Raw genomic sequence first — 23117 nt, 5'->3', positions numbered from 1 at the left:
GCAAAATTTTCAGTATAGTTGCCTTAATATGATACTACATGTCCTTCCATCTTGGCCTACAAAAGCTCTGATTGGTCAAAAGGTGTAAAGAAAAACTGGGAAATAGCAAATGGTTGGTGCTTTGTAGAAGATGATGTTTAACTCAAAATAAACACTATGTTCTGTCTTTTTTCAAGGGAGAAATAGTCCGATAACAGTTGTGTTATACTAGGGACAACAATATTTAAAAAAGAAACAACTTATCAGAATTTATCATGTCCTGAGTTAGAATATCTAAAATAAAGGCCAATTCAATACCTAGTTTTATTATGGATTTCAGATTCCTTGCCAGACCTACATCCTAATTCTAATGTGACTGATTGACCAGACTATTATTGGGAGTTAGGTTATCTTGTCTTTTTGCATAAACAACTTGAAATCTCAGTAGGAATGAATAAACCAGTATTTCATTTTCTTAAATTGGATCTAAAAGTGAAACAGCAAAACTCATGAGGTTGTCTAATAGTTTCATCTGTCAGTGCTAGATTCTGTTTGGGGGAATAATTAAGAATAATATTCCACAACAAATAAAAGATATTGAGCAGAATTTGGAGGTCACAGACCTAAGAATTCACCTATTCATGATTATTCTTTTCATAAATACTTTGTAATCATCAATGAATACTTGGTATAAAACACGATAAAATAGAATAAAAATAATGTAAGATGTTGATACAAATTTCTCTTGAGAGAGAGGAACCTAGTTTAACCTACTTTAAAGGTAGAGATAATACTAGAGTCTCAACTATTTACCTTTGGTCAAGAGTCTCAACCATTTACAATTGGGCAAGAGTTTCAACTACTTAGCATTTTTTTACAAACAGTGAATTGAACAGGAATCACTGCATGAATATTGCCACCTTTTCCCAGTGGGAGAAGTTGACTAAATGAAGCAAAAAATGATGTGTGTGGCTACCACTGTTAGTTCCAACAACACCCCATCACAGTTCGAAGCTTTAGTTCCCCATACTTGGGGCATTAATGAAAAGTGTAAATCCACACAAGCATTTTGTCAGTGTTTCTTTTAGTTATGAGAGAATATTCTCAGGGTCTGTATGTGGAAAGTGATTATTAAGTACCTAATTTGGTATCATAGCTATTTGTGGAAAACAAAATATTTAATTATTATTATTTTTTTTATTTTTAGGCAGTTGGGGTTAAGTGACTTGCCCAGGGTTACACAAGTAGTAAATGTCAAGTGTCAAGTGTCTGGTCTGAGGTCAGATTTGAACTCAGGTCGTCCTGACTTCAGGGCCGGTGCTCTATCCACTGTGCCACCTACCTGCCTCCAGAAAACAAAATATTTACATGGAGGAATGATTCTCAAATGTGTACTGTATAGGGACTATTTCAACAGACAATATAATCTCCAGCCTACTTATGCCACCGTTAGTCAATAAACCTCCTGTAGAAATGAGAAGAATGGTTCAGCTTTTGATAAAATAGCCATTATTTAACCTGTATCTTTTTAAATTTACCATTATCTATGATATAATTCAGGCAAAACAAAAATGAAAGTATTGGCATTATTCTAATATTTTAAAATGCAATGAGAGAATAAGTATTTTTAGCTAATGTTATCAGAATATTATAGTTATTTACTATTTGATTCTGTAGTTTAAAAAGAATGTTTAAAACTTTTTAATAATTATTGAAAATAAATGTGAGTAAACAAAATCTCCTAATTTGATTATTATTGGTAAATATACAATTCAATTCAACAACAACAAAAAAATTATCACATGCACCCTAAGGAATCCTATACCTTTCTAGCTGACTAACAAATAAAACATCCTATATGTGTTGTCTCGCCCTTAGAATATGAAGTCTTTGATAGCAGGGGCTATATTACATTTCTATTTGTATACTTAGCACTAAGCACAGTGCTTCACACATAGTAAGTGCTTAAATAATTCTTCATTCATTCATTCAATTAAGAGCAGACCATGAGTTTACTAAGTAATGGGTAAGAAGACAATTTCATAGAAGGACTTGTTGCCTATGATCTGGAGCTTCTAGTAATGAGATATAAAAATATACAGATTACTATAATACAAATTAACATATTAGAGAGGATCAAACAAAGCATGATATCAAGCTTAGAGCTGAGAATCTATTATGGTTTAAATTTACTGGGTATCCAGTGGTGTAGTAGAAAGAGCCTTGACTCTTCAAGTCAGTGTGTGACCTTTATGATTTACAGATGTCACACTCTGGATCTTGGGTTCTTCTTCTATAAAATGTGAGGATTGTATCAGGCAATTGTTAACAACCCCCTTAACCCTAAATAGTTTGATCTTCCAAAGGCTTGACAGCAGAAGTGGCAATTAAACTAAGCTGCAATGCAATAAATAGGTAGAATTTCCCTCCCTCCCCTCCAAGACAGCAAACAAGCTGATCTAGGCTATACAATTACAATCATATTAGACATATTTCCACATTAGTCATGTTCTGAAAGAAGAATCAGAGCAAAAGGGGAAAACCACAAGAAAGAAAAAAAAATAATGTTCTTTGATCTGCATTCAGACTCCATATTCTTTCCCTGGATGTGGATAGTATTTTCCATCATGAGTCTTTTGGAATTGTCTTAGCAATTTTCAATTACCTCAGCAATGCAATTGCTGAGGAAAGCTAAGTCTATCATAGTTGATCATCAAACAATGTTCCTGTTATAATATTCTTCTGGTTTTGCTCACTTCAGTCAGCATCAGTTCATGGAAGAATTTTCTGGGTTTTTCTGAAATCTGACTGCTCATCATTTCTTATGGAACAATAGTATTCCATTATATTCATATACCACAACTTGTTCAGCCATTCTGCAACTGGTGGGCATCCCCTCAATTTCCAATTCTTTGCTACCACAAAAAGAGCTGCTATAGATATTTTTGTACATACAGGTCCTTTTCCCTTTTTTATGATCTCTTCAGGATACATACCTAGTACTGGTATTGCTGGATCAAAGGGTATGCACAGTTTTATAGCTCTTTGGGCATAGTTCCAAATTGCTCTTCAGAATGGTTGGGTCAGTTCACAACTCCACCAACAATGCGCTATTTTTCCAATTTTGTCACACCTACAATATTTATAATTTTTCTTTTCTGTTACATTAGCCAGTCAAAGAGGTGTGAGGTAGTGCCTCAGAGTTGTTTTAATACTCATTGCATTTTTCTAATCCATAGTGATTTAGAGCATTTTTTCATATGACTGTAGATGGTTTTAATTTCTTCATCTGAAAACTACCTGTTTGACCATTTATCAATTGGGAAATGACTTATATTCTTAAAATTTGACTCGGTTCTCTATATATTTGAGAAATGAGGCCTTTATCAGAAATATTAGTAGTCAGTAAAAGCAGTGACTTGCTTGAGCTTTCTCTTAAACTACTCCAAAAAACTGTAAAAAATGCCTCTAAACAAATTCTAAAGCAGTAGAACCCACAAAAAGACAGAGTGAAACAAATGTCCAGCCCAAGACAGCCTGGATAGTTGATCAAAATGTTATATGGTGCTGGGCAGAGAGAAGTGCAGTTTAGCTTGGCTGTGCAGGCAAAACAGGCTTCAGCGAATCTGGAGCAGGCCTCAGAAGACTGAAACATGGGCAGCTGTGGTGGTTTCCAGACTGCTCAACCCACTACCACCAAAGACAACTTAGAAGGGCAGTGGGAAAAGTCTGTGACTAGGGTGAGAGAGAAGCACAGTCCCAGGCCCCATCCACAAGTTTGGCCCTGGGGTAATGGCTGATCACAGGGAGATTGCAGGGATCTCTTTACTGGTGAAGGATTATCTTGCTTTGCCCATGCTTGGATCTGGATCACAGTTCTGGGTGGTAGTCCTGAGGCAAGGAGAAGTGCTGGTGTGTTGGAGCTTGTAGTGGTGGTAAAAAGGAAATCTTCCTCACAGTTCCAAGGCAGAAAAGAGTGCTTGTGATCACTCATAGACCAGAGCACAGGCCAGTAAAGGAGTAAACACCTTGCCTCTTATCATAGCACTTTGGAAGAACTGAAAAATTATAGGTCCCTAGAAGTATCTCTAAAAATAGCTGCACAAAACCCCAAAACTTGGGACAGTACATTCTCCACACTGGAAGCTGACTCCTACATTAACAAAGAGTTTAAAACTCAAGTAATTGGCTGGGATCATGAGCAAACAAATGTGCAAAAAAGTCAAACCATAGAATCTTTCTTCGGTAACAAAGAAGATCGAAACATACAACCAGAAGAGGACAATAAAGTCAAAGCTCCTACATCCAAAGCCTCCAAGAAAAATATGAATAAATCCCAGGCCATTGAATAGCTCAAGAAGGAGTTTGAGAAACAAGTAAGAGCAGTAGAAGAAAAACAGGAAAGAGAAATGAAAGTGATGCAAGAAAATCATGAAAAACAAGCCAACAGCTTGCTAAAGGAGACCCAAAAAAATACTGAAGAAAATAACACCTTAAAAAATAGCCTAACTCAAATGGCAAAAGAGGTCCAAAAAGCCAATGTGGAGAAGAATGCTCTAAAAAGCAAAATTGGCCAAATGGAAAAGGAAGTCCAAAAGATTACTGAGGAAAATATTTCCTTAAAAATTAGAATAGAGCAATTGGAAGCTAATGACTTTATGAGAAATCAAAACACTGAAAAACAAATCCAAAAGAATGAAAAAATAGAAAACAATGTGAAATATCTCATTGGAAAAGCAAGTGACCTGGAAAATAAATCCAGGAGAAATAATTTAAAAATTATTGGACTATCAGAAAGTCATGATAAAAAAAAAAGAGCCTAGCTATCATCTTTCAAGAAATTATCAAGGAAAACTGCTCTGGAAAACCAGAGGGCAAAATAGAAATTGAAAGAATCCACCAATCACCTCCTGAAAGATATCCCCAAAGGAAAATTCCTAGGTGTATTGTAGCCAAATTCCAGAGTTCCCAGGTCAAGGAGAAAATATTCAAGCAGCCAGAAAGAAATAATTCAAGTATTGTGGAAACACAATCAGGATAACACAAGATTTAACAGCTGCTACATTAAGGGACAGTAGGGCATGAAATATAGTATTCCAGAGGGCAAAGAAGGTAGGATTACACCCAAGAATCACCTACCCAGAAGAACTGAGTATAATCCTTCAAGGGAAAAAAATGGCCATTCACTGAAATAGGGGACGTTCAAGCATTCTTGATGAAAAGACCAGAACTGATCAGAAAATTTGACTTTCAAATACAAGACTCAAGTGAAACATGAAGAGGTAGACAGGAAAGAGAAATCATAGACTTATTAAGGTTGAACTGTTTACATTCCTGCATGGAAAGATGATATTTGTAACTCATGAGACCTTTGTCAGTATTAGGGTAGTTAGAAGGAAAAAAAAATTTATATGTATGTGGCTAGACAGATAGATAGATAGGTAGATAGATAGAGGGCACAGGGTGAGTTTAAGATGAAGGGATAATATCTTGAGAATAAAATTAAGGGGTGAAAGAGGATTGTACTGGGAGAAGGAGAAAGGGAGAGATAGAATGGGGTAAATTATCTCACATAAAACAAAAAAAAAGGCTTTTATAGTGGAGAGGGAATGAGTGAATCTTATTTTCATCAGATTTGGCTTAAGGAGAGAATAACATATACACATAATTGGTTATGGAAATCTATCTTACAGGAAAATAGGGGAGGAAGGAGACAAGAGGGCAGGGTGATGTTAGAGGGGAGGGCAGATTGGGGGAGGGGATATTCAGAAGCAAACACTTCTGAGGGCCAGGGTCAAAAGAGATAATAGAATAAATGGGGGGCAGGATAGGATGAAGGGAAATATACTTAGTTTTTTACAACATGACTCCTATAGAAGTATTTTGCAGAACTACACATGTATAACCTGTATCAAGTTGCTTGGGTTTTCAATGAGGGTGGATGGAGAGGGAGGAAGGGAGAAAATTTGGAGCCTAAAGTTTTAAAAACACATGTTAAAAAAAAAGTTTTCACATGCACCTGGGAAATAAGAAATACGGGAAATGGGGTATAGAAATCTATCCTGCCCTACAGGAAAATAGAAGGGGAAGGGGATAAGAGAAGGGAGGGGGAGAGATAGAAGGGAAGGCAGGTTAGAGGAAAGGGTATTCAGAATGCATGCCATCTTGGGGTGGGGGGAGGGATGAGATGAGGAGAAAATTGGAACTCAAAATATTTTGGAAGTGAATATTGAAAACTAAAAATAAATTTTTTAAAAAAGAAATATCAGCAGTCAAAATTGTTTCCCAGCTTTTTGCTTTCCTTCAAATCCTGATTTCATTGGCTTTTTTTATGCAAAAACCTTTTTTTAATTTAATGGAATCAAAATTATACATTTCTCATTTCATAATATTCTCTTTTTGTTTGGTCATAAATTCTTCCCTTCTCCATAGATCTCAGGTAAGCTATTCCTTGCTCTCCTAATTTGCTTATGGTATCATCCTTTATGTCTAAATCATGTACCCCTTTCAGCCTTATTTTGGTATAGAATGGATGTGTTGTTCTCTGACTAGGTTTTACCATACTAGTTTCCGGTTTTACCAGCAGTTTTTGTCAAATAGTGAGTTCTTATCCCTGAAGCTGGAGTCTTTGGGTTTCTTGAATAGTAGATCACAGTAGTCCTTGATGACTATGTCTTGTGTACCTAATCTATTCCACTGATCCTCCACTCTATTTCTTAGCCAGTACCAAATAGTTTTGATGATTGCCACTTTATAATATAGTTTTAGATCTGATACAGGTAGGCCACCTACCCTTGCATATTTTCCATTAATTCCCTTGATATTCTTGACCTTTTGTTCTTCCAGATGAATTTTATTATTATTTATTCTAGCTCTATAAATAATTTTTGGTAGCTTGATTAGTATGGCACTAATAAGTAAATTAATTTAGGTAGAATTGTCATTTTTTCTTATATTAGCTCAGCCTACCTATGAGCAACTGAAATTTTTCTATTTAGATCTAACTTTATTTATGTGAAAAGTGTTTTGTATAATTCCTGGGTTTGTCTTGGCATGTAGACAACCAAATATATTGTATACAGTTATTTTAAATGAAATTTCTCTTTCTGTCTCTTGTTGATGGGCTTTGTTGGTAATATGTAGAAATGTTGATGAGTTATATGGTTTTATTTTATATCATGCAACAATTTTCACAATTTCACACACATTTTTAATTCCATTTTCAATATACAAATGTTTGATAATTGCAAAGTGTACCAAAAAGTATAGAATTAAAAAAGATGGAAGAGGTTGTTTATTGTGAAGGGCCTTGAGTGTTGGGCAAAGGAATTTGTGTTTCATTTGTCAGGAAATAGGGCGCTAGCAAATAGTTTTGAGCATTGCCAGATGGATCTTTGTGGGAAGAATATTAGCCAAAAATAATACAATGGAGAATTCAGAAATTGGTGCTATGGTGAGCTGATAGGAGAGTCTTTCATCACTTCAAAGAAATGACAAGGATTTTAGAGAGGATGAAACCAATCTGTGAAATTGTGAAGGTAGACTAAATAAATAAAAATAAAAAAGGAACTTATTAGATATGATAGGTGAGGAAAAGCAAAGAATAAAAAAAATGAACTTGATATAACTCCATTTTAAACATGCCCTTAAGTGGAGGCCCAGGAGATAATAGTTAGTCTAAGCCCTTGTCAGCAGCTTCAGAGTTACTACTGTGCTGTTAGCCAACCTCTTATGGACCCAGTGCCAAGGCCCCAACCCACTGTGGAGTGCCACTGATCTCAAGGTCAGACTATAATCTTTCTCTTCCTCCTTCTCCCTCTCTTTCATCTCTCCCTCTCTTCTACTGCCCTCCCAACCCCACTCCCATCTCTCTGCCTAGCTAGCTAGCTTTCCTATACTTCTGTATTGGGTTATGGCTTTGGGACTTATGTAAATAAATGAACAAAAATAAGTAAGAACAAGAAAAATCCATAAATTATTGAACAAGTGAATAAATATAGAAGTAAATGATCTAGACACATAGATGACGTGTGTGTACAAATATATGATCCAAACCATATGCATATGTGGTGTGTGTGTATATATGTGTGTGTATACAGATGCACTTATATATACTTACATACAGTATATGTGTATATAGCCAAAAGCTATTCACCAGTAGAAATTTGACCAAAGAATAAAAACACTTCTTAAAAGAGAGTTGCTAATTATTAACACTTGTATGCAAGAATGAACCAAATTGTGAACTATAAGAGAAATACGAATCAAAACGACTTTGGATTTCACCCCACCGCTAGTAATTTGGTGAATATGACCAAAAAAAAAAGTCAATGTTGAAGTGTCTTGTGTATGCATACATGTGTAGATATATGTGGGCTATTCCATTGTGGGCTAAAATTTACATATCTTTTGTTCTCAGGGATTCCAGTATTTGGCATGTAACCTCAGGGACATCATTGATAGGAAGAAAGTCCCCATATGCACCAAAATATTTATAGTAGCATTTTTTATGAAGGAAAAGAATTGGAAGTAAAGTAGATTCCCAGTGACTGGAGAATGACCAAACAAACCTATCCACTAATGTAATGGAGCATTGCTGTGCTATAGGAAATGACAAATATGGGGCAGCTAGATGGCACAATGGATAGAGCACGAGCTCTATCCTGGAGTCAGGACTACCTGATTTCAAATCTGGCCTCAGATACATAATTCTTACTAGCTGTGTGACTCTCTGGGCAAGTCACTTAACCCACATTGCCTTGCCAAAGATACAAAAAACAAACAAACAAAAAGAAATGACAAATATTATGAATACAGGAAACTGTTGAACAATTTACATGATGCCCAGTTTGATGCAAGGTCAAGAAAATAATATATGCAAATGTAAATGGAAAAACAAACATAAAACAATTGAAAGTGAATATTGAAAAATTTAAAAGAACAAGCAAAATCCTAAAGGAGGTAATTGAAGAAACTGCTCAAGCTTCAATATATCAGTCACTTTTGCTGATTTTTCTTTATGCTTTTTCTTTAAAACATATTTATTGTTTAATTGGATGGTTCTCTGGATGGACAGAATGACTGAGATACTGTAGAAATGTTGCCATTGTAATAGGCAATCAATAAAATAATAAAACAGAATAGGAAGGAAATGGAGAGAGGTAGTTGGAGGGTGAGGCAAGGCCAAACTTTATATACTTCACAATTTTGTCCAGGGCTGATCCTGCTTCTCACTTAGTTCTAATTAATAGCAAATTCAATAATGTTATTCTATAACTATATAACAGCATTACAAAAACTTCTCAAAGTATCTTAGGTGGAAGCAGTCTAGCCTAATAATAAGAAAAATCAACTGACAATCGGGAAACCAGGATTCTAGTTTTCATTTCATCACTAACTTGCTTTGTGACCTCAGGAAATCACTTAATTTCTCTAGTTTTCCAGTTGCCTCATATATAAAATAATGATGCCACTCTAGATGATCTAAGGGTTTAAACTACATTTAAATTTAAATTACATAACTCATTTGCCCAAAAATTTGCCTTCCTACTCTCCATTTAATGAATAGTACTTTTTTTCTTCATGTCTCTATGTTAAAAGAGCGCAACCATCCATGCATGTATGTTAAGATGCCAAAGATGCCTTTGAAAATATCTAAAATTGGGGGCAGCTAGGTGGCACAGTGGATAGAGCACTGGCTCTGAATTCAGGAGGACCTGAGTTCAAATCTGGCCTCAGACACATAACACTTACTAGCTGTGTGACCCCGGGCAAGTCACTTAACCCCATTGCCTAGCAAAGAAAAAAAAAATCTAAAATTGAAAACAAAGTGATAGATGAGACAAAATAATCTCTTTTAAATGTATTTTTTTCTTATTTTTAAAAATTAATTAACTCATTGCTGAACTCCCTTCTGGTGTTTGGACCTAGAGTCGAGAAGATCTGAGGTTGAATACAGCATCAGACACTTACTAGCTGTGTGACCCTGGGCAAGTCATTTGAACTCTTGTCTCAGTTTGCTTATATGTAAATAGGGATAATAATAGTACCTACCTCCCAAAGTTTTTTGTGAGAATCAAATGAGATATTTGTAAAGCACTTAGGTTTCAAAGTTGCTTTTACATTAAATATTTTCCTTTCTAACATTCCATCTTCTAGCTCCCATTGAGACCTGGTACCCTTCTGATGACAAAACCAAGCTGGACACTTTCCAGAACTGGATGGGCTTATACTCATTCCCCTCAACTCGCTGGTTGAGATGGGAAAACTGGAATACTCCTTACTTACCATCATTATTTGTAGCTTTATTGGGGTAGCTGAGTAAGCCAAGAGAAATTAGTAGGTTGAAGAATTAAGTCAGGAGGTTTGAGGGACTGTCAACATGCATATTGACCTCTCCTAGTATAAGGACAGGATTTGGGGAGGTGAGATTATGAACTAGGTACTGAAATCATCTACAGAAGAAAGGATCCATAGACAATAAGTACCAGCATTTTTATTGGACAATAGATATGGATTGTATGGACCTCAAAAGAGGAAAGGTTATTGAGTAATGGTGGTAGAGGGGAAAACCTGGAATGTGACATCATTTCATATAGCACAATAGTATTCCATCACACTCATTTACCACAACTTGTTCAGCCATTCCCCAACTGACAGGAACAATATACTTGGAAAATCCTTTATACTCTTCAATCCAGTGTCACTGACTTCCTCGCTGTCCCTTGAGTAAGACACTATTTTTAGAATTTTTTTTTCAACTGTCCTCCTTGTCTAGAATGATCACCCTCCTCACTCTGCCTCATGATTTCCCTGGTTTCCTTAAAATCTCTGCTAAAATCCCAACCTCTACAGAAAGCCTTTCCTAATTTCTTTTAGTTCTAGGGCCTTCCTGCTGTTGATTGTTTTCTATTTATCCTGTATCCAGCTTATTTTTACATGGTTGTTTGCATACTGTGTTGTGAGCTTTTAAAGACAAGCCCTTTCTTATGGCTTTCTTTGTATCCCTAACTGAGCACAGTGTGCACTAAATAAATGCTTGTTAATTGATTGAATCATTTTCACTTTTTCTTTGTATTGCCGGTGCTCAGCCTAATGCTTGAAACATAGTACACAATAAAGAAATGCTTGTTGATTGATATTTAATCTTGTCCTCCCTATTTCTTCTGTCTTCTTCATTGGTCCTCCTTCCTCTGTCCTCTCTCCTTGAATTAAAACACTCATCAAAGAATAAAAATAACAATACCAATCTCTTTTAAGAGTCCTATCATTTGTGACTAATGAAAAGTTTGAGAGACATGATTTCTGAATAATTAATCATTTTGTTCATTATGGCTAGCAAATAATTAATAAAGGACTGATCATTTGGCTGTCTCTCATAAACCAAAGATCGATCTTGGAGGCCTCTTAACACTTATGTGCCATTGGAAGAGAAGGTGTTCCCAAAAGGTGGCTAACAATTGGTTAACAGTGAGAAAATGAATATTATAATGAGAGGTGGGTTTCTTCTAATGAGAACTGGGGGATGTGACTCTGATCACACAGTCTTGGCCAAAGAAACTTAATCTCTACCCAGACTACCCCTGATTAGAGTATTCTAGACAAAAGGGGTCCACCTCCACTTAGACTTGTCCGACTAGAGCACAATGACCTCTCTCTTGATCGATAGATAGATAGATAGATAGACAGACAGACAGACAGACAGATAGATAGATAGATAGAGATATGCCTATATCTCTATCTGTCTATCTATATCTATATATCTATATCTATGTATCTATATCTATATCTATATCTATATCTATATACACATACACCTGTTTGAGTGTAATTCTAATGTTAGCCATCTCTAGGGTGGGTGAGGGAAGAAAAAAAGGGAAAAAAGAAGAAAAAAAGAAATTTACAAGATAATTTTATTGTATATTTAAAAGGATTAGCAAATTGTATATGATAGATTTGCAGTTTCATGATAAATCATCTTTTTATTGTACTGTTTTATGGAAATGATCATTTTGTTCCATAAATTAAAATAAAATTAATTTAAAAAAGAAAAGAAAAGCTCATAGTTGTATCTTGGGATTAAGGTGGCTGTTGCCAGGCAATGTCTATTCCAGACTTTGCCTCTTGGTATACCTTTGATGCTCTTAGCTGAATGTCCTATAGGACCTGAGTGTTTATTTTGAAAATCATGACACTACTCTATCCTGGTTCTCCTTCTGCCTGTCTGACCACTCCTTCTCAGTCTTCTTTGCTGGATATTCATCAGGTCATGTCTGCTAAACATGGATATATCCCAAGCTCTTGTCTTGGGTCCACTTCTCTTTTCCCTCTCATGAAATTTCACTTATCTCATCACCTCCCATTGATTGAATTATCACCTCCATTCTGGTGATTCCAACACTAATTCAGTCCTAAATTCTCTCCTAACCTTAAGACTCATACATCCAACTTCCTTTTTAATGGTGTGAACTTGACATCCCATAGATATCTGAAATTTTACACATCCAACCTTTAATTAATCTTTCCCCAAAATCTCTCATCTTTTGTTAAATTTTCTACTATAGACAAAAGTACTACCATTCTTTCTGTTACCAAGGCTCACAACCTATGTATCATCCTCAATTCTAACTCTCTGTCACTCCTCATATTGAATCTATTGCCAAGTGCTGTCAATTTTACCTTTAAAATATCATTTGTACATGCCCCTTTTTCTCACTTGAGACTGTCACCAGCCTAGTTCTTCTGAAATATCCTCTCGCCCCTGGACTATTTCAGTAGCCTTCTGGCTGGTCTTGACACAGGTCTCTCCCCACTTGCGTTCATCATCCATTGAGCTGTCCAATTAGTCTTCCCAAAAAGCAAATAACAACATATCTTTCCCATGTTGAATAAACTCCATTGTCTCTCTATCTCCTCCAAGATCAAATGTAACATTCTATGTTTGGCATTTAAATTTTATTACAATTTAGACTCCTGTTACCTTTGTAGTATTCCTATACCATACCTCCTATCTTATACTTTGCATTGTGGTGACATTGGCTATCAACAGCTGACTGTGAGTATTTTCATTGACAGTTGCCATACTTATAATACAGTCTCTCCTCATCTCTGCCTCTTGACTTCCTTCAATTCAAAGCTAAAATCTAATCTTCAATGAGAAGCCTTCCATGATCCCCCTTATTACCAGCTCCTTCCTATATTGATATATCTTTTATGCTTTTTCTGCACATAGTTGTTTTCATGTTGTCTCCCCTATTAGACTATGATCTCCTTCAGAGAAGGGACTATCTTTTGCCTTTTTTTGAATCTCAGTGCTGAGTACAGTGCCTGGCACATAGTAAGTATATTTATTAATACATAATGCTTGTTGACTGTTTCTTTCCCTCATCTTTTCTGCCCCTGGCAATTTCAATCATGTCTATGGCTTCAGTTATTTCACACAAAAGATGATAAAATCACAGAATTAGTAGGTTTCAAGGGATCTCAGAGATCATCTGGTTCCACCTGTGCAAAAAGATATTACTATAATGACATATCCAACACTGAGTCTTCCCCTACTGTGCTTGAAGACCTCTAAGGCAGAGGAAACCACCACCTCTTAAGACACCTTATGCTACATCTGGACAGTTTGAAGTGTTAGGAAGTTTTTCTTTTGTATCTTATTTAAATTGACCTCTTTGCAACTACCAACTACCTACTGTAGTGATTTTCTTTCTGTCCTCTGAGGCCAAAGAGAACATGTTTCATTTCTCTTTCATATGATGGGATACTTGAAAGAAAGTATTTAGACAGCTATGGTAAGAGAAAAACTCACAAATTTTCTCTTCTTCAGCCTAAACATTCCCAATTATTTTAGTTGGTTTTCAGATGACTTGGACTCTAGGCCCTTCATTGTTCTAACTGTCCTTCTTTGGACATACTTTAACTTATTGATGTCCTTCATGAACTCCAGTGGCCAGATCTGAATACAATAACCCAAGTGAGGTCTATAAAGGAAAGTACAGTGGGATTATCACTTCCCTATTCCTGGAATCTTTGCCTGTCTTAATGTAGCCCAAGCTATCAGTAGTTTTTATTTCCTAATTCATCTTGCCAAACTGACATTAAACATTAACAAATAGTTCATTACAAAATTATTCCAGATGATTTTAGAAACTTAACATGGTCCTAAAAGTACATTTCAGCTCAGAGGATAGTATTAGGCATCATGGTTGGTTGGTTAGTTTGTTTTGAATGCTGCTGTTTTGTAATTTTATATTTCACTGCAGTTCAGGTCATTGCTTGATGCCCTAGCTTATGTCTGAGGCTGACACTTTCATTGTTTCAGGCCTGATCTTGATACTGCAGGACCCCTAATAGCTCTGGTAAATCTTGCTCTTTAATCAGTGTGTAATAGCCAACTAAGATTTGTCATTGTTAAAAGGTAAATTAGGAAAGAAAAGAAAGGAGAGGAGAGAAAAAAAAGAGAGGAAAAGGAAGGGAATGTTAGGGATGAGAGAAAAAAAAAGTGAGATCAAAGTAGTCAGGGGGAACTGGTACAAGGTTGACTAGCTGATTCTATACTTCCATATGGATAGTTATAACCCATACAACAATTATGTCAGGGTAGAGAAGGAACACATTTCTCAATCCATTGTAGAAATCACATTTTGTTACCTCGAGAACTATATTCAAAAAGGTCACAAGTTGGAAGCATTGTCTTCTACCAGGTGTAGTACACATTATCAGGTATTTTAGCTCAGTGGCCAATTAGGAGAATCTTGTAATTCATATGATATGTAGCAATTAGCTAGAATCCTCAAATTTCCATTCCTTTGGAATTGTTGCTGTCCATGTTCCAGGAAATGATAATGGCTGCATTACACTCAGGCTTTGCTTTGTGAATTTCTATGTCTCAGATGCTATTTTTTTTTCATTAAGTTGTTCATTATAGTATGTAACTTGGGGGATATATATAGGCATTTTTCCTTCCCCTTATCTTTTCAGTTTAAACCCCCTTACGTTATAAAAACACCCAAGAAATACATATTTATCAGCCTTTATTTGGTGTACTTCATCTCTGGCCAGGTATTTGTCATCCTTGTTTTTAGGCTTTATTCCAGAAATACAAATTTCATCCTTAGATGCAAACTTGTTAACCAGCTGTTCGTTCACAGTACTGCCCCACCTGTCCCCTACTCCAAATATCCCTTGCAAATGAGCAAAAGTGAAGAAAATATAACCTGTGCCTCTATAATCTTCAGAGTCTTTACCAAGACTTTACAGTCCTTGTCAATTATCTTCTGAGACTGTCAGTAGTGCCCACATAAATCACCAGAGTTGGTTAGCTATCCTTTGTTTGGCTAATTAAATACTGGAAGATTTCTTGTAATCTTTTGGATATATGCCCCAGAAAAATAACGAATTAATGCACCTCTCCACTATTATCTGGCCAACAATTTTCTTCCTCTGTAACTTTGAGCAAGGGATCACCAGTTGCAATTAATACTGTCCCCCTTCTTCCTAATACCCTTACCTGATTGTTTCTTACCTGCCAACTTCTGTGACTTTACTGTCTTACCTTTTCTAGAACAAAAGAAAGCCTTTTTCCTTAAGGGACAATTCACTTTCTCTAAGATAGCCTGGAGTGTGGAAAGATAGTCTTCTAGTCCAGTAATTTTTATCTTCAGGTGGACAATTAGCTGTGGAAAAATTCATACCATTTCACATTCAATGTAAATCACTGATGAATTAATTTTCCCTACTCTCTGTAACAGATGAGATTTTTAATGTCTTTTTGAACCACTTGTGGGTGTGTACAGTTCAACCCTGAATACTTGGTTAAATTTTTATGGCCAATTAGCACCCACAATTGCACAATGTCTTTACTTGGTTCCTCCCCATCAGTCTTGCAACAACTTCCTATTGGTTTCACCAATTTGGTCCACTTACCATTTCTCTCTATCAATTTATTTTACCCCTGATTGTACAAACATTTCTCTCTTATCAATTTATTTTACCCCTGATTGTACAATTTCCCTTTTCTGACTTACTATGCCTTTTCTTGCCAACTATTTTTTCCTTCTTGTTAAGTCTAAATCTTTAGTTTTTAATCTATAATACTTGATTATCATATTAGTCCTTTTATATTATCTTTAATCATCCTGAACCCTGCTTCTCTTTCAACCCAGAAATAGACTATAGGCCAAAAGCTGTTACTGGAGATTGTTCTCTTTTAAATTTTTCTCATTTTCTTCCAAATACTGCCATGCCATTTCCCTGCTAGAAAGTCAGCAGTAGGTGACTTTTGACGTTTTAACTTGGCATTCAATGCTCTCCATTCTTTGCCTCTAACCTGAGTTTTCAGGCTTATTGCCCATCACTCACTCTCTTTCCTCATAGATATGCATAAAATGACAGAAACTGATCTAGCCAAAAAATATAAGCCACGACTCTCCAAAGGAGGCCCGCACTGTTCTGCTTCCATGCCGTTGGTCATGTTTTTTTTTTTTGTCCTCCCCACCCTTATCCCCAGAAAGTACTTTCCTTTCATCTTTACATGGAATAATTTTTTCAGACCCAGTTCAGTGGTGCTGCTTCTGTGAAACTTTGCCTGATCACCTCAAATAACATTTTTTTCTCCCCCTTCTCTATCTCATAGCACGTTTACTTGTTATAATATTTATTATTAAGTACCTACTTTATGTACCTTTCACTAAGCTCTGAGCTAAGGAGATAGAAATGTTAGATAATACCTAACCCTTGCCTTCACAGAGGTTATAATCTAGTAAAGAGTAATATACAAATGAAGAAAAATAATAGTACAAAATAAGACAAACACATTTCAGAAGTATAGAAAGAAAGTATAAAGTAAAAGCCAAGGTGGGGAGATAATTATAGGGTCAGTTAGTCAGAATATGGGAAGATTTTATAGAGCAGATGACATTCAAGTTATGGTGTAAAGGATAAAAAAGAATGTAAGATTCCAAGAGGGAGAGAGAAAGCTTCCTGGGAATAGTGTGAGTGAAGTAATAGAGACCAGGGATTAGGGGCAATGTGGTGGTGCAGAATCACAGACTTGGAAGGTAACCAAGAGGCCATCTAGTCCAACCCATAGCAGACTAACAATCCCCTCTAAAACATATTCAACAAATAAGTATTTAGATTTTGATTGAAGACTTTTAGAGAAAAAGAGACCCCATTACCCCTTAAGCAGCCCATTCCAATTCTAGGTAGACCTAAGCATTCTTAAGAATACAGAGGAAGGTATGGCTTGGAGAGATGTCTTAATACCTTGAGAGATTTTAAGCCCCTTGAAGGAATATGCTGCTCATATTTATATCACTCTAAGTTCTTATCATGTGCTTTGCATTTAGTAGGTGGCTGAGAAACATCTGTTGAATTTCATTAAATTTAATTAACATTCATTATTGTTCCATAGAGGAAAAAAAGAATAAAACACATTATAGAAAAAAATCACTAATAGTATAAACACAGCATATTGATTAAAACATAATAGAAAAAAATCACTAATATGTCCTGAGTCCTTTACCCAATCTTACCTGCAGAATATTAATTCAGAGTGCAACAAAATAATATGCTGATGTCCAATTATTTTAGAAAAACATCCAAATCTATTGAGAATATTAATTAGAAATATCTGTTTAAAATTTTAATTTTTACTTTTGATAAAATTTGGAAGAATGTCTTATACTTCTGTTACTGGGGTACAGTGATAACTTTCTTGTGGATAGCTAACTTTTTCATTCTTTGAAAGTATATAGATAGGTTTGGGAATGCAGGATTTCTCTGAAATTCCAATCCATGGAATATTTAGTATTCTATTGTTACGTGGAGACTTACAACTCAAAAGAGGTTGGGGAAAAATCGCATAGCTATCACGAATGCTAGAACAGCGAGAAATATAACATCCTCTGGTGCACAAAACTGTATTTCTTTTAATATACTTTAGAGAAGACACAAGAGGGAGCCCAAGACAGGGCCAAAAATAAGAGAAGTCATTTGTTAGCATGTATTTTGTTAAGACAATGTGATCTCAGTATTGCCTCTCCTGATCCCCAGTGGGACTCTTCAGTCCACAGAATGAGCCTAATTGAATTTTCCCTGCCTAAATGGAGTCTGCCCTGATGTGAACTTGCTTTGAACATGATGACAGGATGGGACGTCTCTGAGCATCACTTCTCTGAGACCTTGGGCCCTCCTTCTATTACCTCCGTTATCTAAACAAATAACCTGGGATAAATCAATTTACATTAATCCAACCTTGTGGTATACAACTCCCTTCTCTCCTTCAGAATGTCTCAATCAAGATTTAAATGAATTTGCTTCAATATTTAGCTCCTAAAAGAAGTTAATCTCTTACCTAAATCACCAGCCAGTAGATACTGTCTTGTTTTTAATAGGAAATGTTAGAAATCTAAATTAGAGGCACCCTACAGAATAGAAAACCGCTCAAGTATCATTGCCAAGAAACCCTCACGTACAATAGTGGAAGACAGAAGGGCCTGGCATGCTATGGTGCATGGGGTCGCAAAGAGTCAAATATGACTGAACAGCCACAAAACATGGTACATAGCATCATCTAAGCTTGTGAAGACTGGAATATGGAATCCCCTTAAGGCATATACATTCCAGAGGACATCAGATAAGCACAGCTTTGCTTAAAATTATCCGTCTTTCATTCATTATCAGAAAAGAACTAGCTACTCTGGTTTATGGGGCATTTTCTAATTTTCTTTCACTTGCCTCCCTGAGATGATATGAACTTTGGGTTTGTTTAAAAAAAAAATATGGACCACGTAGTATTTGATCCCCAGCTCTATTTCAACTTTTTCTCCTGCCCCAGGTGTTCATGATTACATCCTTATGCTCCTTCCAGTGCTAACTTTCTTCTGTTGAAGAGCAGAATGAGAAACAGAATTGTTGGACCAAATGCTTGAGGCACGAAGAACTAAAGTTAGTAGCACTTAAAATATGATTACGAGCTAAAGTGAGCATTTTGGAGAGTTTTATGAATTTGTTTAGTGCTTTGAATCGTTAGTTAAATTTGATGTTTGACATCGTCAGACTAAAAATTGCATAATGTAGAGAACTAAAGAAAACATTAAGAATAGGCTTTTGAGGATGTAGACATGACATTCTATCACTGTAATTTTACTTCCCTGATTAATGAAAGCTTTTTTACTGTGCCTTTTTTAAAAAGTCATTATTCCTATGAAGGGCCACATAATTTCCAGTAGACACTTAATATCAGTTATTAATAGGGATTATTTGACAAGGAGCTGAGAGCAAGAATGCAACATAGAATGAAACCAGGAAGAAGGAAAAGGGTGTGAATTCGTGGGAGGGAGCCAAAGACAAATTTTGCCTTTGGCTAAGCCCTGGAAACAGCATGCAGAATCCCTTCCTGTACCACTTCTGGCACGTGACTGTAAGTTGCTAATGACTGTTCTCAAGTTTCAATCCAAGATCTATATATCCATTCTTAATTTTTCTCCTAAACTCTAGTACAATCTTACCAACTAACTGATAAGTTATTTTATTTATACGTCCCAGTGGGATTTGAAACTCAACAATTCCCAAAGCATGTCATATCATCTTACTTCCTATATCCCCCTCTCCTATTAATGTCCAGTGCCAAAGATTTTTGGTGACAATAATTTTCTTTTCTTTTCTGGATCTTCAATATATGTGGTGTAGTAACTGTAGAAATAGTTGTCAGGTCACATCCCCATAAGGTTTGCTTCCAAGGATGATGGCTGAGGGCACTGGGCTGGAAGCATTTCTCTTTTCTAGTTTCTTGTGTACAGAATCCTGAGCTGCAGGAGATAGTGATGAAGGTGGTAGCTGTGGCTAACTTACCTTCATGGGTAAGTGAGAAATACAGGGTTAGATTCCTGAGCATTTCTGGTCACATTTACTTTAACACTTTCTGGAGTGGTCTTGTATATAGACTGTGGAATTTCCTCTTTCTTTCTGGATGTACACTATGTTTGAGTCATTTACATTGAACTCACACAGCCATCAGTGCTATAAATCATGCCTAAATAAAGCTCATCTAACATACATATTTTCTACATAGGGAATATCATGGCCTTTTTTGCATTTAGGAACTCTGAAGAGAACTTCAGCTCTTTGCTTGGGGACCATTTTCAATAGCAAAATCACAAGCAAAAGGCACAAAAGTGCAAAAAAAAAAAGGCATTAAATGCCATGTACATTTTTGCAAATTTATTCTGTGTAAGAGTCAGAATGCCTAACAAATTAGCTCAAGAATCATGCCAAAATGAAGCAGGAGAGTACTTGAATATAACTTTGGATGTTCAACCTGACATCATGGGCAAGACCACAGATATAATAATTATTTGCAATTTCTCAGCATTACTAATTAATCACTATGTCAAAATGTGTTTTTTTTTCTTCTTCAAAATGTGTTTCTTTAAGTTCCTGCTATGAGCTAGACATGGTCATATGTTCAGAGCATACCAAGGAAGGCTAAAGCATCCTTCAGGAGATTGCTACAGTAGTGGTTTCAGATATTAACCCAGGAGCTCATTTTCTGGCTGCTTTAGGCTTCATTCAGCTCTTTCTCTGGGTTTTCTGGATAAATCATGGACTAGGAGGGTGACCTGAAGAAGGGGGTAGGAAAGATAAAGGCATACATAAGCCTTCTTTTGAATGATACCAGGGATAAGTTAAATCATACTCCCACAAAAAGGTGGATTAAGATCATTATGGAAGAAATTAAGTAATGCATTGGCAGAGAACTTTCTCTTGGCAGCCTTTCAATGTGATCTAGAGTCCTCACACTGGAGTAATTCTGTAGCTATATCATATTAAGTTCCAGTACTAGTGAATAACTAAACTTTTTTTTTTAAACAAATGAGAAATCAACTCTCTCAAATAATATTTTTGACAGTGAGCTGATGAACTTAAGGGATAGGATTCCTTTGTAGTCACAGGCAATATGTGCCTTTGCTTTGATTTATTATGCGTATTTGTTGCAGAGGTTCTTTTTCGTTTGTTTTTAATTGGGGAGGGTTGAGAGGGAGAGGGGATAAGGATTGAATAACAAAACAAAAAGAAAGAAAAAAAAAGAAAAGTGGGTCATTGGGTCATTATGCATAATATATGTATATGTGTATATATATATGTGTGTATATATGTGTATGTGTATATATGTATATATCCATATACATACATATGTATATGTATAAATATACATATATTATATACACGTATATGCATATGTGTATATAGATGTGTGTGTGTGTATGTATGTATACACACACACACATACACATTTTAATGCACAGAAGAGAACAGTAGGCCAGAAAGAACCAAAGCAAGCAGGACATGTTTGAAAGTTATATGTTGTATTTTTTGTATCTTTTTTTTAAAATAAGGTATATATAATAGAGATTCCCAGTTTTCAAGGTCAATCTTCTTTTTCTATTCTACTTACAAATGCTTACGTTATTTGGTGTTTGTTAAGTTTTGAATAAAAAAAACCAAAATAAATCCATTGAGCAACAACATATTTTCAATTGAATATAAAAAATAATTTTTTGTGACTAAAAATGTAATATATTTTAAAATAAAAGGAAAAAGGGTTATTTTAGCTAGAGTATTTTCTAAATATTTTATACACTCTATAGTTATTCTGCATATAAGTTATCTTTCTATGGAATCCTTTTTTTTTTCTTATTTTATTTTTCTTGGGTAGTCCAAACCTAATTTTAAAATAGGAACACATTTCTCTGTCTTTCTTAGTAATATGCATGAAGAAAAAAAATATATAGAAACTCTTCAGAGGGACTTGTATGTTTTCTGCAAATGTAGCCTTCACTTCATGTACTCTAATGGACTATTCAAAGTCCAGTGGCCTATCACATTTTTAACAGCTTGTTCTGTATCTTCCATTCTTTTTTTATGTCCTTCACTGTCATAAAGATAAATACAAAGTGCCTGCAAAGTCTGTAATAGCCTTTGATGGAATTATTATTGTTGTTGTTTGTCCTTCATTCTCAAAGAGGACCAATGATATGAGGAGGTTGATGTCTTGACTTGCAAGAGAATTGGATTTAAGTGAGGCAGGGCCATGCAAAGTCATCAGCCTTACTCTTTTCTCCAGAGTCATCTGAGTCCAGTGGCAAGACATAGGTTAGGATGACTGAAGATGGCCCTGGATATAGTGAGAGACCCTGGCTTTTTTAAGCTAGTATTCCCAGGTTTCAGTTTGTCTGAGGCAACACCCATTCTGTGATTAAGGACTACTTAAGAAGGCAAAAGATGGCCTAGTTTGACTATCCAGAAGAATCCCCTATAAAAAGGGGAATACCCTCAGGGTTTCTGGCCAGAACTGAAACAATTGCTATTTACACTTACTCAGAGCCATCAAAACCTAAACAATGAGGAAGTCATGCTTGGGTTGGGACCTATTATTAGCCAATCATTGAGAGCCAAGGAGATTTGGGTTTGAAGGCATAGTCAAATTGACTATGCCTTCAAACCCAAATTTGCTCCATTTGAATCCCAATGGGCTTTATCAAAGCCTGGTTAACCAGAGCTATATTTCAAGGAATCATGGATGAAAACTACATGAGATAAAAGAGTTAATTGCCCCGTTTTTTTTTTGTGGGAGATGAAACAAACAAATAAATAAATAAATATCAACATTTCTGTCAGTTTGTTTTCCATTTAATGTAATTGTCATTCTTACTTAAGTTCTATGGACTTGTGCCCAAAAGCCCAGTTGGGCTAGTAAGTATTTCACTTTATCATCTCTCTTTCATTCCTTCCATGCTAGATTGCATTGAGAATTCATGACATCCTGGGGATACATTGGCCGTAAAGAGTAGCTGTGCAGATGAAGACAAGATTTCCTTAGTCATACTTACTGGTGGTTTGTTACATTCAAATCTTACCCCCATTTCCATCCTCTACTTATAATTTTGTTGTTGTTCTATCACAGTACAACCTCATTTACACAGAATTATGGGAATAATGATGATATTAAACTTTTTTATATTTCTCTATCTTCTGTAATACTTTGGTTTTTTTTTCCCCATTCCATTAAACCTCCTAATATTATGTGACTAAATTTAAATTAAATAACACATTTAAATTGATTTAACTAT

This window comes from Phascolarctos cinereus, unplaced genomic scaffold (genome assembly GCF_003287225.1).
Source record: "Phascolarctos cinereus isolate Bilbo 61053 unplaced genomic scaffold, phaCin_HiC Scaffold_4;HRSCAF=312, whole genome shotgun sequence".
Taxonomy (NCBI): domain Eukaryota; kingdom Metazoa; phylum Chordata; class Mammalia; order Diprotodontia; family Phascolarctidae; genus Phascolarctos; species Phascolarctos cinereus.
Note: the sequence above shows the minus strand (reverse complement) of the source record.